Source organism: Microcaecilia unicolor, chromosome 9, assembly GCF_901765095.1.
Source record: "Microcaecilia unicolor chromosome 9, aMicUni1.1, whole genome shotgun sequence".
Lineage (NCBI taxonomy): Eukaryota > Metazoa > Chordata > Amphibia > Gymnophiona > Siphonopidae > Microcaecilia > Microcaecilia unicolor.
In genome coordinates this window covers 121,774,508-121,787,491 of record NC_044039.1, presented here as the reverse complement: position 1 = coordinate 121,787,491, position 12,984 = coordinate 121,774,508, and the positions used below count along the sequence as shown (strand labels likewise).

General features: G+C 44.1%; 1 protein-coding gene across 6 annotated transcripts in view; it reads right to left on the bottom strand.

The window, feature by feature from the left end:
• The window catches only part of GPHN (gephyrin), a 907,672-nt gene that overhangs the window by 636,238 nt on the left and 258,450 nt on the right, over positions 1-12,984 (bottom strand). The window lies entirely within an intron of this gene.

Sequence of the window (12,984 nt, the reverse complement as noted above, 5' to 3'; positions counted from 1 at the left end):
CAAAAACAACGGTTGCTTCAGTTGAAAGGTTGAAACCACTTTTGACAAGAAGGGAACCTTGCACAAAGTAACACCTTCGGTCGAAAAGCGGAGAAAAGGTTCACAACAGGACAACGCCTGAAGTTCTGAGACCCTGCGCGCCGATGCAACAGCGACTAGGAAAACGGCTTTCAGGGTGAGATCTTTTAAAGAAGCTCTCTGCAATGGCTCAAAGAGTGCCTTTAGAAGGGCCCGCAGCACCAGATTAAGATTCCACTCCGGACACAGGGGACGAACCGGAGCCCGAAGATGATTCACAGCCTTGAGGAAATGACAACATCCGGATAGGATGTCAACGATGAATGAATAAGACAGCCTCTATAACAGGCTAAGGCCGCGACCTGCACCTTCAGGGAATTGTAAGCAAGACCCCTCGATAAGCAATCCTGAAAAAAATGCCAAAATGTTAGGTAGCAACAACCACGAGGGATCAATTGCCCAATCCGCACAACAGGGTTCAAAAATTCACCGTACTTACACATAAGTGGTGGATGTTGAACGCTTTCTCACTTGAATAAGAATAGCAATCATCTCCAGAACCGCTCAATAGCCAGGCCATAAGACCAAAGCGGGAGGGATCCTCCATTGGAACCGGCCCTTCAACCAGAAGGTTGGGCAGAGGAGGCATCGGGAGAGGATCATCCACTAACAGTCTAAATAGATCTGCATAGCATGGCTGACACGGCCAATCCAGAGCCACCAGAATCACCCGCCCTAGATGCTACAGGAAGCAGTGAAGAACCCTGCCTATCATGGGCCACAGAGGGAACACATAAAGGAACTCCACCACTGGAATTGGTTGCACGAGTGCATCGATGCCTTGGAATTGTACTCTCTCTTTCTGCTGATAAACCGGGGCGCCTTGGCATTGTGTGAGTCACCATGAGATCCATGATCAGTATCCCCTACTTACGAACAGTCAGTCAAAAGTCGGCCTCCGCTAGCTCCCACTCCCCCTGGGGTCCAAGGCATTCCTGCTCTGAAAATCTGCCTGGATGTTCTGAACTCCCACAATATGTGCTGCCGACAGCTGCTGCAAATGGGCTTCCACCCACTGAATGAGTTGAGCTTCAGTCTCCAGTATCGCACAAGTGCCTCTCTGATGGTTGATGTATGCTACTTTTGTCATGTTGTCTGACAGCACCTGGACAGGCTTGCCTACCACCAGGGAGAGAAATGTCAGAAGAGCAAAAAGGACCACCTGTAACTCCAACCAGTTCATCGACCACTGCCTCTTCTCCGCTGACTATTGCCCTTGGGCCACTCTCCCCAGACAGTGCGACCACAGCCTAAAAGACTGGCATCTGTCATCACTACTGTCCAAAGCGGAGTTGCAAGCGGAAGACCATTCTGAAGTAAGGACCTCTGGAGACACCACTCCATGCTCCAGCACGTTGCAAGCGTCCAAGAGAACGCCAATTCGTAATCTTGTGGTAAGAGACAATCAGTTCAACAGGGACTGTTTATTTTTATTTATTTATTGCATTTGTATCCCACATTTTCCCACCTCTTTGCAGGCTCAATGTGGCTTACATTACATCATGAATAGTGGAAATACATAAGAAAATAGACAATTAGTATTGCATAAGGATCTTGGGTTACATGATAATGATAAAGCATGATAGTAGAAAACAAGCAATTATCGTGAGGCAATTCTGGATATATGTGTAGGAGTTCACATTTGTTGGTCTTTGTGGTATACCTTGTTAAAGAGATGGGTCTTTAGTAGTTTGCGGAAGTTAGTTAGTTCGTAGATCGTTTTTAAGTTGTACGGCAGCGCGTTCCAGAATTGTGTGCTCAAGTAGGAAAAGGTTGACACATGCGTTAGTTTGTATTTTAGACCTTTGCAGTTGGGGAAGTGAAGATTAAGGAATGTGTGGGATGATCTTTTAGCGTTCCTGGGTGGTACGTCTATCAGGTCTGACATGTAGGCTGGAGCATCTCCGTGAATGATTTTGTGAACTAGGGTACATATTTTGAACGTGATGCGTTCTTTAAGTGGTAGCCGGTGTAGCTTTTCTCGTAGGGGTTTATCACTTTCATATTTTATTTTACCAAATATGAGTCTAGCTGCTGTGTTCTGGGCCATCTGAAGTTTCTTGATTATTTGCTCTTTGCAGCCAGCATAGAGTCCGTTGCAATAGTCTAGATGGCTGAGTACCATTGATTGAACCAGGTTACGGAAGATGGTCCTTGGGAAGAAAGGTCTTACTCTTTTTAATTTCCACATTGAGTGGAACATCTTCTTGGTTGTGTTTTTCGCTTGATTCTCAAGTGTTAGGTGACGATCAATGGTAACTCCAAGAATTTTTAGGGTGTCCGAAATTGGAAGTTTCAGTTTTGGTGTGTTGATGGTTGTGAATTTGTACGTATTATGTTGAGAGGTGAGTATTAGATATTGGGGTTTTTTCTGCATTGAGTTTCAGCCGGAATGCATCCGCCCATGAATGCATGATATGTAGACTCTGGTTGATTTCATTAGAAATTTCATTTAAATCTTGTTTAAATGGGATGTAGATCGTTACAAGTTGCAAGTGATGCATATGCGCCCGAGCCCACAGGACTACAGGTTGCTCCAATCAAGCCTAATGCCTGAACATAGTCCCACACCCAAGGACATTGGTTCCGGAGAAGAGCCCTTACTTGCCCCCATAGTTTGAGGCACCTGTGCTCTGGCAAGAACAACTTGCCCTGAGCTGTGTCGAACCACACTCTAAGATATTCCATAACTTGAGTAGGCAGTAGATGACTCTTGGGAAGATTTATGATCCACCCTAACGACTGTAACACTGCGATTACCCAAGAGGTACCTCAACTGCGCTCCTAGGCCAAGGACGCTCTGATGAGCCAGTCGTCCAGATAGGGATGGACCTGGATGCCATGTTTCCATAAAAACGCAGCCACTACCATCATGACCTTAGAGAAGGTACACAGAGCCATGGCTAGACCAAACAGCAGTGTTTGAAATTGAAAATTTTGCCCTAGAATGGCAAAGCGCAGGAAATGATGATGTGGAGGCCAGATGGGAACGTAGAGATAAGCCTCTTGAGGTCCAAAGCCATGAGAAATTCTCTGGGCTGCACCGCGGACAGCACTAACCACAAGGTTTCCATGTGAAAATACTGCCCCCTGCTCGTCCAGAGGTACCGGGTCTAAGGCTCCCAACTCCAGCAGGTCCTGCAGGGTGTCCTGAAACATAGCTCTTTTCCTTGGTTGCAACACAGGAACTCCAAGAAAAAATCTGCGATGGGACCTGAGAATTCTAACTTGTAACTGTCTCAAATAATGTCGAGGACCCACTGATCAGTCATTATGCAGGCCCACTCCTCGCCAAAGAGGGACAGCCTCCCTCAAACGGCAGCTAGAAAGGACCCAGCACCCGATCATTGGGAAGGTCTGGAACCTGCGGAAGGTTGGGCTGCGGGCGAGGAGGCCTGCTTATCAGACTGAAAGGGCTGATTTGCAGAAGAGCGAGACCACTGAGCCCCATACTGCCACCCTGGCACAGTACCAGCTCGTATCTCTAAACCTAGGCCGAGGGGCTCAACCGAGGGGAAGGCTTAGCTTTATCTTCCGGCAAGCGCTGAGCTTTAGAGTCACCAAAATCTTTGACCAATTTCTCAAGATCCTCCTCAAATAACAACTTGCCTTTGAAGGGCAACTTAACCAGACACTGATCGAGGCACAACACCTCCTTTTTGGGGCAGGGTTCACTGGCAACTGAGCTGAAGAATATACAGGCTAGGAGGCCTGAAGACTGACCTGACTGCTTCAATAAATAAGCTATATGAAGGAGAATGAACTCCGGGGGAAACGAGTCAGACAGCCCGCCTCTGCCGATAATCCTGGGCTGGTCAGAAGCTGGAATCAGCTCTATGGCGGTAAAATCGTCCACCAGCAAACCCAGCAGAGTGGTTCCTGACTTGTGCTGCAAAATGGCCGCTCTGAGACGCGTGCAAAAAAATGATGGCCCAGCCCCTTCTGACACCGGACGGCCGCTGCAACCGCCCTGACACTGACCCGACGCTGTTCTCCACCTATTACAGTGGTAGCACTGCTTAACAAGCTATGCCTCCATGGCGCCAGTTTTCTCTTTTTGTTTTCTAAATGACACCCGAGGAGCAAAGCATAGCGCAGAACACTCAACCAGCCAACAAACAGGGCTCTGCTGATGGTCAGACAGTGACTGCAGCACTCACTAGTCTCTTATGCCCCCACAAACTGCTGAAAAGCAATCCTCCAGAGCAGGTCAGGGAATTAGATCTAAATCAGCCCTGACAATGCCATCTGCTTTTGGGGTTTTGTTTTGGGTTTTTTTTTCCTGTGGGGAAGGAGAAGACAGTAAGGGCAAAAGAGGGACCTGGGGTGACCAGGTGTACCCCCTAAAGGCAGAACTGCACTGCCGCTCACCCCAAGGCTGTACTTAACTAATCTTAGTACAGGAGCCAGCAGGACAGAATCCAGGAGCACATGGGAAAGTCCATCCGCCTGAGAATACTGACTGGGATAGAAGCATGGTGTCCTATATAGCACTTCGGTTCAGTGCTCTCTAGCTCCACCTCCTGGTAGATGGACACAACCTAATAGTATCTAGATTCATCTGCTGCTGTCGCTAAGGAACTACATAATAGAAAATATGTTTCTAAAATGCCTGGTATATGGAAGGCTGACTCCTAGCAATAGAACCTTTAGACTACTGCTAAGTGTCAATGGGCACCATTTTGCTGCCAGAGCATGACAGAACAGGAAAGGACAGGGACTGCTTCTGCACCGTTCAACTAGCTGGTCAGCGATGGCCCACGGGTAAATCCTGGAGGTTCTCAAGAGCTTTAGGGTGTTTAGGGAAAGGGTTAGCTTAATGTTAGGAGAGGGACTTTCAGAAAGAGGCAGAATTACATCTAAACCTAGAGTTCAGGATGGACGGGTCTTTCTAGAAGAGATCTGATAAGGGATGAATCTTGGAGCGGAATCATACTGGGGGAGGTTAATCTTGTGGGGAAGATGGATCAAGTGGGGAAAATATCTCATGAGGGGTTCTGAATTTGTGGGGGATCAAACCATAGGGTGTTACGGGGAGGGGAGATGAGATTAGAAGAAAGATGTCAGGGTGGGAAGGGGCGCCTCCATGGCAATTGAGTATTTTTTAAAAAATTACTTGTAACTCAGTGGGCCTGCTCTGTGTTACATGTAGTGGTACATAGCATGAGTGCTCTCTCACTAGCTGCCACTGTTATGTGGTGCCTACACCACAAGTGTCTGCTCTGTGTGGTAAATGCAGTGCAAATGCTGGGCACACCCCTGTATTTACTGCACAGTCTTTGAACTTTCTGGACACTAATTTTCAATGCCCAGTCTCCCAGTCTCGTACGGTCCTCTTGCAAAGTTGTTAAATTGCAATAGGATTGTGAAAAATTGCAAGAGGACCGTACGAGATTGGGAGACTGGGCATCTAAATGGCAGATGATGTTTAATGTGAGCAAGTGCAAAGTGATGCTTGTGGGAAAGAAGAACCCGAATTATAGTTACTTAATGCAAAATTAATTATTTCACTAGTTACTCCCATCTACAGAACATTTATAAATATGTTAAAAAGCAGCGGTTCCAACAGTGCCCTGGGGAACCCCACTGTCTACCCTTCTCCATTGAGAATACTGACCATTTAACCCTACTCTCTGTTTTCTATCTTTTCACCAGCTTTTAATCTACAATAGGACATTACCTCCTATCCCATGACTTTACAATTTCCTCTAGAGTCTTTCATGAGGTACTTTGTCAAATGCCTTTTGAAATTCCAGATCCACAATATCGACTGGCTCACCTTTACCCACATGCTTATTCACCCCTTCAAAGAAATGTAATAGATTGGCGAGGCAAGATTTCCCTTCACTAAATCCATGTTGGCTTTGTCTCATGAATCCATGCTTTTGAACATTACTACTACTACTATTTAGCATTTCTATAGCGCTACAAGGCATACGCAGCGCTGCACAAACATGCTCTGTAATTTTGTCTCTATCATTTTGCCCGGCACCGATGTCAGGCTCACCAGTCTATAATTTCCCGGATATCCTCTGGAACCTTTTTTAAAAATTGGTGTTACACTGGTCACCCTCCAATCTTCCAGAACCATGCCTGATTTTAAAGATAAATTACATATTACTAACAATAGTTCTGCAAGTTCATTTTTCAATTCTATCATTACTCGGGGATGAATACCATCCGGTCCAGGAGATTTGCTAACTCTTTAATTTGTCAAATTGTGCCATAACATCCTCCATGTTTATAGAAATTTTATTCAGTTTCTCTGACTCATCAGCTTTGAATACCATTTCTGGCACCAGTATCTCTCCCAAATCTTCATTTAATCTCTCCATTATGGCTTTGTCTTCCCTGCGCGCCCCTTTTATCCCTCAATCATCTAGCTGGCTGATTCTATTTCCAGCTTCTTGCTTTTAATAAACCTAAAAAATGTTTACTATGTGTCTCCAACGCAATCTTCTTTTCAAACTTCCTCTTTGCCTTTCTTATCAGCGCTTTGCATTTGACTTGCCATTCCTTATGCTGTTTCTTATTATTTTCAGTCGGATCCTTCTTCCATTTTCTGAAGGATTTTCTTTTGGCTCTAATGGCTTCCTTCATCTAATTTTTTAACCATGCCGAAAATTTGGTCTTCCTTACTCCTTTTTTAATACATGGAATATATTTGGACTGGGCTTCCAGAATGGTATTTTTGAACAGCATCCATGCCTGATGTAATTTTTTGACTTTCGCAGCTGCTCCTCTAAGTTATTCTTTCACCATTCTCATTTTATCAGTCTCCTTTTTGAAAGTTAAATGCTAACATATTGGATTTTCAGGGTGTACTTACTCCAAAGCTAATATCAAATCTAATCATATTATGATCACTGTTATCAAGTGGCCCAGCATCACTACCTCCAGCAAAGATCATGCGCTCCCCTACGGACTAGGTCTAGAATTTTTCCTTCTCTTGTTGGATCCTATACCAGCTGCTCCATAAAGCAGTCCTTGAATTTTACTATGTTACCTCCCTAGCATGCTCTGGTGTTGCATTTACCCAGTCAATATTGGAGTAATTGAAATCAATACAACAACATATAATTTTCTACACTACACAACATTCTTGGTCCTCTTAACATTCTTAAACCTCTAGGGACTATTTCTTGTTTACAATAGTCCACTAAGGCAGCAATATGCAATTCCAATTTAACTTGCGTCTTATGTACATTCAATATTTCCATCCAAGAATCTACACTCTGTATACCAGCTGTGTTTAATACCAGGCCTGGAATATTTAATATCTGATCCTTCTGTTCCTGCAGGAAGCCCAAACCCGTCTTCCAATTCTGTGCCATCCTGTCCTAGAACTTGTGTTCAACCCACAATTCAGGAAGTGTAGAATCAACTCAATACAATAACATATAATTTTCTACACTACGATAAAGTATTAAGAGGAAGGCATGGATGCATTACATGAAACCTTTACATGCAAGTAAATGGAGAAAAAAGACCTCAGTAATACCGGCACCGCCTCCCTCCAAAGGAAACACCTTATATTAAGAAAGCGTGCCTCTTTAATCATGGGTCAAAAAAGCTCCATATAAATGTTTTCATAAATATTGTCCATCCATCCTCTAAAATACTTCATAAATGGAGCCACGAAAATCAAATATTGTAACTAAATGTTACTTATCTTGGATGTCCAAAGTTTAACAAGTGACAGTCCTAGCAGATAATTCCGCCGCTTAAATGATTAAAGAGGCACGCTTTCTTAATACAAGGTGTTTCCCTTTGGAGGGAGGCGGTGCCGGTATTACTTGTATGTAAAGGTTTCATGTAATGCATCCATGCCTTCCTCTTAATACTTCATCGTAGTGTAGAAAATTATATGTTGTTGTATTGAGTTGATTCTACACTTCCTGAATTGTGGGTTGAACATAAGTAATTGAAATCACCCATTATTATTGTATTCCCCAGTTTGTTAGACTCCCTAATTCCTGATAGCATTTCTACATCCATCTGTTCATCCTGACAAGGTGGATGGTAGTGCACTCCTATAACCATCCTGATCCCCTTTACACATGGAATTTCAACCCATAGGGATTCCAAGATGCATTTTGTTTCCTGCAGAATTTTCAATCTATTTGATTCAAGGTCCTCCTTAACATACAATGCTACCCCTCCACCAATTTGATCCACCCTATCACTACGGTATCTGTACCCTGGTATGACAGTGTCCCATTGGTTATTCTCCTTCCACCAGGTCTCAGAGATGCCTGTTGTATCTAATTTTTCATTTAGTGCAATATTTTCTAACTCTCCAATCTGCTGGCATTCACATATAGACATTTCAAACTATGTTTATTCCTATTTACATCTTGCTCAGTAGCTGACAGTGTTAATTTGCAATCTTTTGTCTGATTTTTATTTAAGGACACCTGATCTACTATGGTCTCTTTTGCAACCTCACTATTGGGATACCCTATCATCCCTGTTTTGGTGATATCTTTGAAAGATACCTTGTTCCAAACTATGCATTTCTGCTCATGCCACATTTAGACCTAGTTTGATAAGTTTTTAGAGTCATTTTGCCCCTAGACATACAGACATTTTCAAACTCTTTCATAAAATTATTTCTAACATGTTGGATTGGAAAGAATAAAATCAATCCTGGGAATAGTACATTATTGGAATCACAGAGCCAAGGGATTCCAGAAGTAATGACACATTTCTTCCATTATTTCTATTATTAAAACTTAGGTAATAAAGTCTGAAGATCCCCACAACATTGATTATGATGTACTATTGCATGAGACTGCAGGATTGTTTTCATGGGAATTGTAATGCATCAGCAGTGCAGTCTCCTTAAAGGATTGCCTTGGCTCTCTGCACAGTATGGATATAAATATTTACTAGGCACATTTGCTAGAAAAGACGCTGTGTTCAGAGAATCCAGAATGTTTATATGAATTACTTCATGTTCCACCTGTTAATAACAAGCTAAGATCATCTGCTGCCTCGCTTTCAACAATAAAAATTATCATGCAGGGAGATATTTTTTCTTTTTCATTATTAATGTATTAAACAATGAAATATTAAACTCACTTTTAATGATTTATTATACTATAATGACTTTTATACTAACCTCCTCCCTTAAAAGGGGGCCCAAAGTGGTTTACCACTTTTTTCTTTAAATATCACAAGTACCTGGCAAAATCCTGAAAAGTTCAATACATTTTATGCTGCTTATCTCAGAAAAGCGAAGTTACTTACCCGTAGCAGGTATTCTCCGAGGACAGCAGGCTGATTATTCTCACTGATGGGTGATGTCCGACGTCAGCCCCAGAATCGGAAGATCTTCCTAGCAACAAAGTTTGCTAGCCCTCGCGTGTGAACCAAGCATGTGCGACCATCTTTCCGCCCATAGCGCGAGTGTGCTCCTCAGTCAAGTAGAAAGCAAAAGACAAGGGAAGACGCAGCTCCAAAGGGGAGGTGGGCAGGTTTGTGAGAACAATTAGACTGCTGTTCTCGGAGAATACCTGCTACAGGTAAGTAACTTTGCTTTCTCCGAGGACAAGCAGGCTGCTTGTTCTCGCTCATGGGGTATCCCTAGCCCCCAGGCTCAATCAAAACAACAAACAGTGGTCAATTGGGCCTCGAAACGGCGAGGACATAACTGAGATTGACCTAAATAGAAACAACTAACAGAGTGCAGCCTGGAACAGAATAAAAATGGGTCTGGGGGGGGGGGGGGTGTGGAGTTCGATTCTAAACCCCAAACAGATTCTGCAGAACCGACTGCCCAAACCGACTGTCGCATCGGGTATCCTGCTGTAGGCAGTAATGAGATGTGAATGTGTGGACAGATGACCACGTTGCTGTCTTGCACATCTCATCAATAGTGGCTGACTTCAAGTGGGCCACTGACGCTGCCATGGCTCTAACACTATGAGCCGTGACATGACCTTCAAAAGTCAGCCCAGCCTGGGCGTAAGTGAAGGAAATGCAATCTGCTAGCCAATTGGAGATGATGCATTTCCCGACAGACACTCCCCTTCTGTTGGGATCAAAAGAAACAAACATTTGGGCGGACTGTCTGAATGGGCTTGTCCGCTCCAGATAGAAGGTCAATGCTCGCTTGCAGTCCAATGTGTGCAGCTGACGTTCAGCAGGGCGGGTATGAGGACGGGGAAAAAATGTTGGCAAGACAATTGACTGGTTCAGATGGAACTCCGACACCACCTTTGGCAGGAACTTAGGGTGAGTGTGGAGGACTACTCTGTTATGATGAAATTTAGTATAAGGAGCATGAGCTACCAAGGCTTGAAGCTCACTGACTCTATGAGCTGAAGTGACTGCCACCAAGAAAATGACCTTCCAGGTCAAGTACTTCAGATGGCAGGAATTCAGTGGCTCAAAAGGAGGTTTCATCAGCTGGGTGAGAACGACACTGAGATCCCATGACACTGTAAGAGGCTTGATAGGGGGCTTTGACAAAAGCCAACCTCTCATGAAGCGAACAACTAAAGGCTGTCCCGAGATAGGCTTACCCTTTACACGATAATGAAAAGAACTAATTGCACTAAGGTGAACCCTTACAGAGTTGGTCTTCAGACCGGACTCGGACAAGTGCAGAAGGTATTCAAGCAGGGTCTGTGTAGGACAGGAACGAGGATCTAGGGCCTTGCTATCACACCAGACGGCAAACCTCTTCCATTTGAAAGAATAACACCTCTTCATGGAATCTTTTCTGGAAGCAAGCAAGACTCGGGAGACACCCTCAGAAAGACCCAAGGAGGCAAAGTCTACGCTCTCAACATCCAGGCCATGAGAGCCAGGGACTGGAGGTTGGGATGCAGAAGCGCCCCCTCATTTTGAGTGATGAGGGTTGGAAAACACTCCAATCTCCACGGTTCTTCGGAGGACAACTCCAGAAGAAGAGGGAACCAGATCTGATGTGGCCAGAAGGGAGTGATCAAAATCATGGTTCCACGATCCTGCTTGAGTTTTAGCAAAGTCTTCCCTACCAAGGGTATGGGAGGATACGCATACAGGAGGCCCTCCCCCCCCAATAAAGGAGAAAGGCATCTGACGCTAGTCTGCCATGGGCCTGAAGTCTAGAACAGAACTGAGGGGCCTTGTGATTGATCTGAGTGGCAAAAAGATCTACCAAGGGGGTGCCCCACGCTTGGAAGATCTTGCGTACTATTCTCGAGTTGAGAGACCACTCGTGAGGTTGCATTATCCTGCTCAACCTGTCAGCCAGACCGTTGTTTATGCCTGCCAGATAGGTGGCTTGGAGAAACATGCCGTGCTGGCGAGCCCAAAGCCACATCCTGATGGCTTCCTGACATAGGGGGCGAGATCTGGTGTCCCCCTGCTTGTTCATGTAATACATGGCAACCTGATTGTCTGTCTGAATTTGAATAATGTGATTGGACAGCCGATCTCTGAAAGCCTTTAGCACGTTCCAGACCGCTCGTAACTCCAGGAGATTGATCTGAAAACCTGCTTCCTGGAGGGACCAAATCCTTGGGTGTGGAGCCCATCAACATGAGCTCCCCACCCCAGGATGGAGAAATGGATATTTATGAGCCAGAGCATCCATTATAGAATCATAAATGCTTAAAATATTAAGAGGTCAAAATGGGCACATAAACATTTATGTTGGGCATTTTAGAAACAAACATTGAAAGTGTCAGCAGGATATCTAAGTGCAATCCTGTAAGAGTACAAGTAACTTACACAGCATGTAAATGCAAGGGGAACATACACATGGCTGTCCGTTAAAAGCACCAATGCTGCGTTTTTACACCCATAATTATACCATGTCTATGACTGGTATAACTGTGGGTGTGTAAATGTTAGGTGTGCTGATATTCTATAATGGAATCTGAGTGCCCAATGCTATAGAATAAGCTCCAACCAGGGGATCTCAGGATGCCTAAATGGTGTCTAGTTATAGAATTTCCCCTTTAATGTTCATGATAAACCAATTAAATAATCAAAGCAGTTCACAAACAAAACAAAATAAAATTGAAAATAAAAGGAATTACAACATCATTGAGAAACAGGGAGAGGAGAAGAGAGAGAACAGGAGATCAGAAGAATGGTGTTTTGCTAGTAGGTGGCCCAGTCGCCTTATGATCCTGGGGGAAAAGGTCAAAGAAAAAAGGTATGCTTTCAAAGTGGACCTAAATTTTGGGTACGATCGCTCAGCCCAAACAGTAGGAGGTGAATTCCAATGAAAAAAGTTGAGTGGCGAGTAGATTCAAGTTGAGAGCCCCGCAATGTAGGGATGATGGAAAGATAGCTTATGACCCAAAGTGCCACCGTTTTTGAAGGGTTTGGAATAAGCTTCTTGGAGGACAGACATCTATAGCATCCAGTCACCTCTGGAGGCCAGACAAGTCAGGAGCAGAAGGATCTTGAGTGGAAACCAGCAGGATGTCGTCAGCTTATATATAAAACTTAACCAAGGAAGTTTTGATTAAGGATGTCAGGGAGTTAAGAAATATGTTAAAGAGGAGGGGAGAAAGCACAGAGCCGTGGAGTATAGGAAGTATGAGGGCTGAAACCAGAAGTAGAAGAGGGAAGTGAAACCTGAAAAGAGTGGTCTGTGAGGAAGGTGGAGAACAAAAGACAGCCTGGAGAGGAACAAAATGTTTAAAAAGGTCAAAAGAAGCTATAAGGTCAAATGAAATTAATAGGGTGCCATTGCCTTGGTCAAATGAAGAGTGTAGATCATTCAGCAGGGGAAGTCATAATACTTTCAGTGGAGTGACCTAGATGTAAACCTGGCTGATATGGGTGAAGTATATGTGAGGACTCAACGTGATAATACAGTTCAGAAAAAAATGACCTTTTTGACGACCTTGGAAAGGAAAAGAAGATTGGAAATAGTATCAGAGGTTGAGAGAAAGTTTC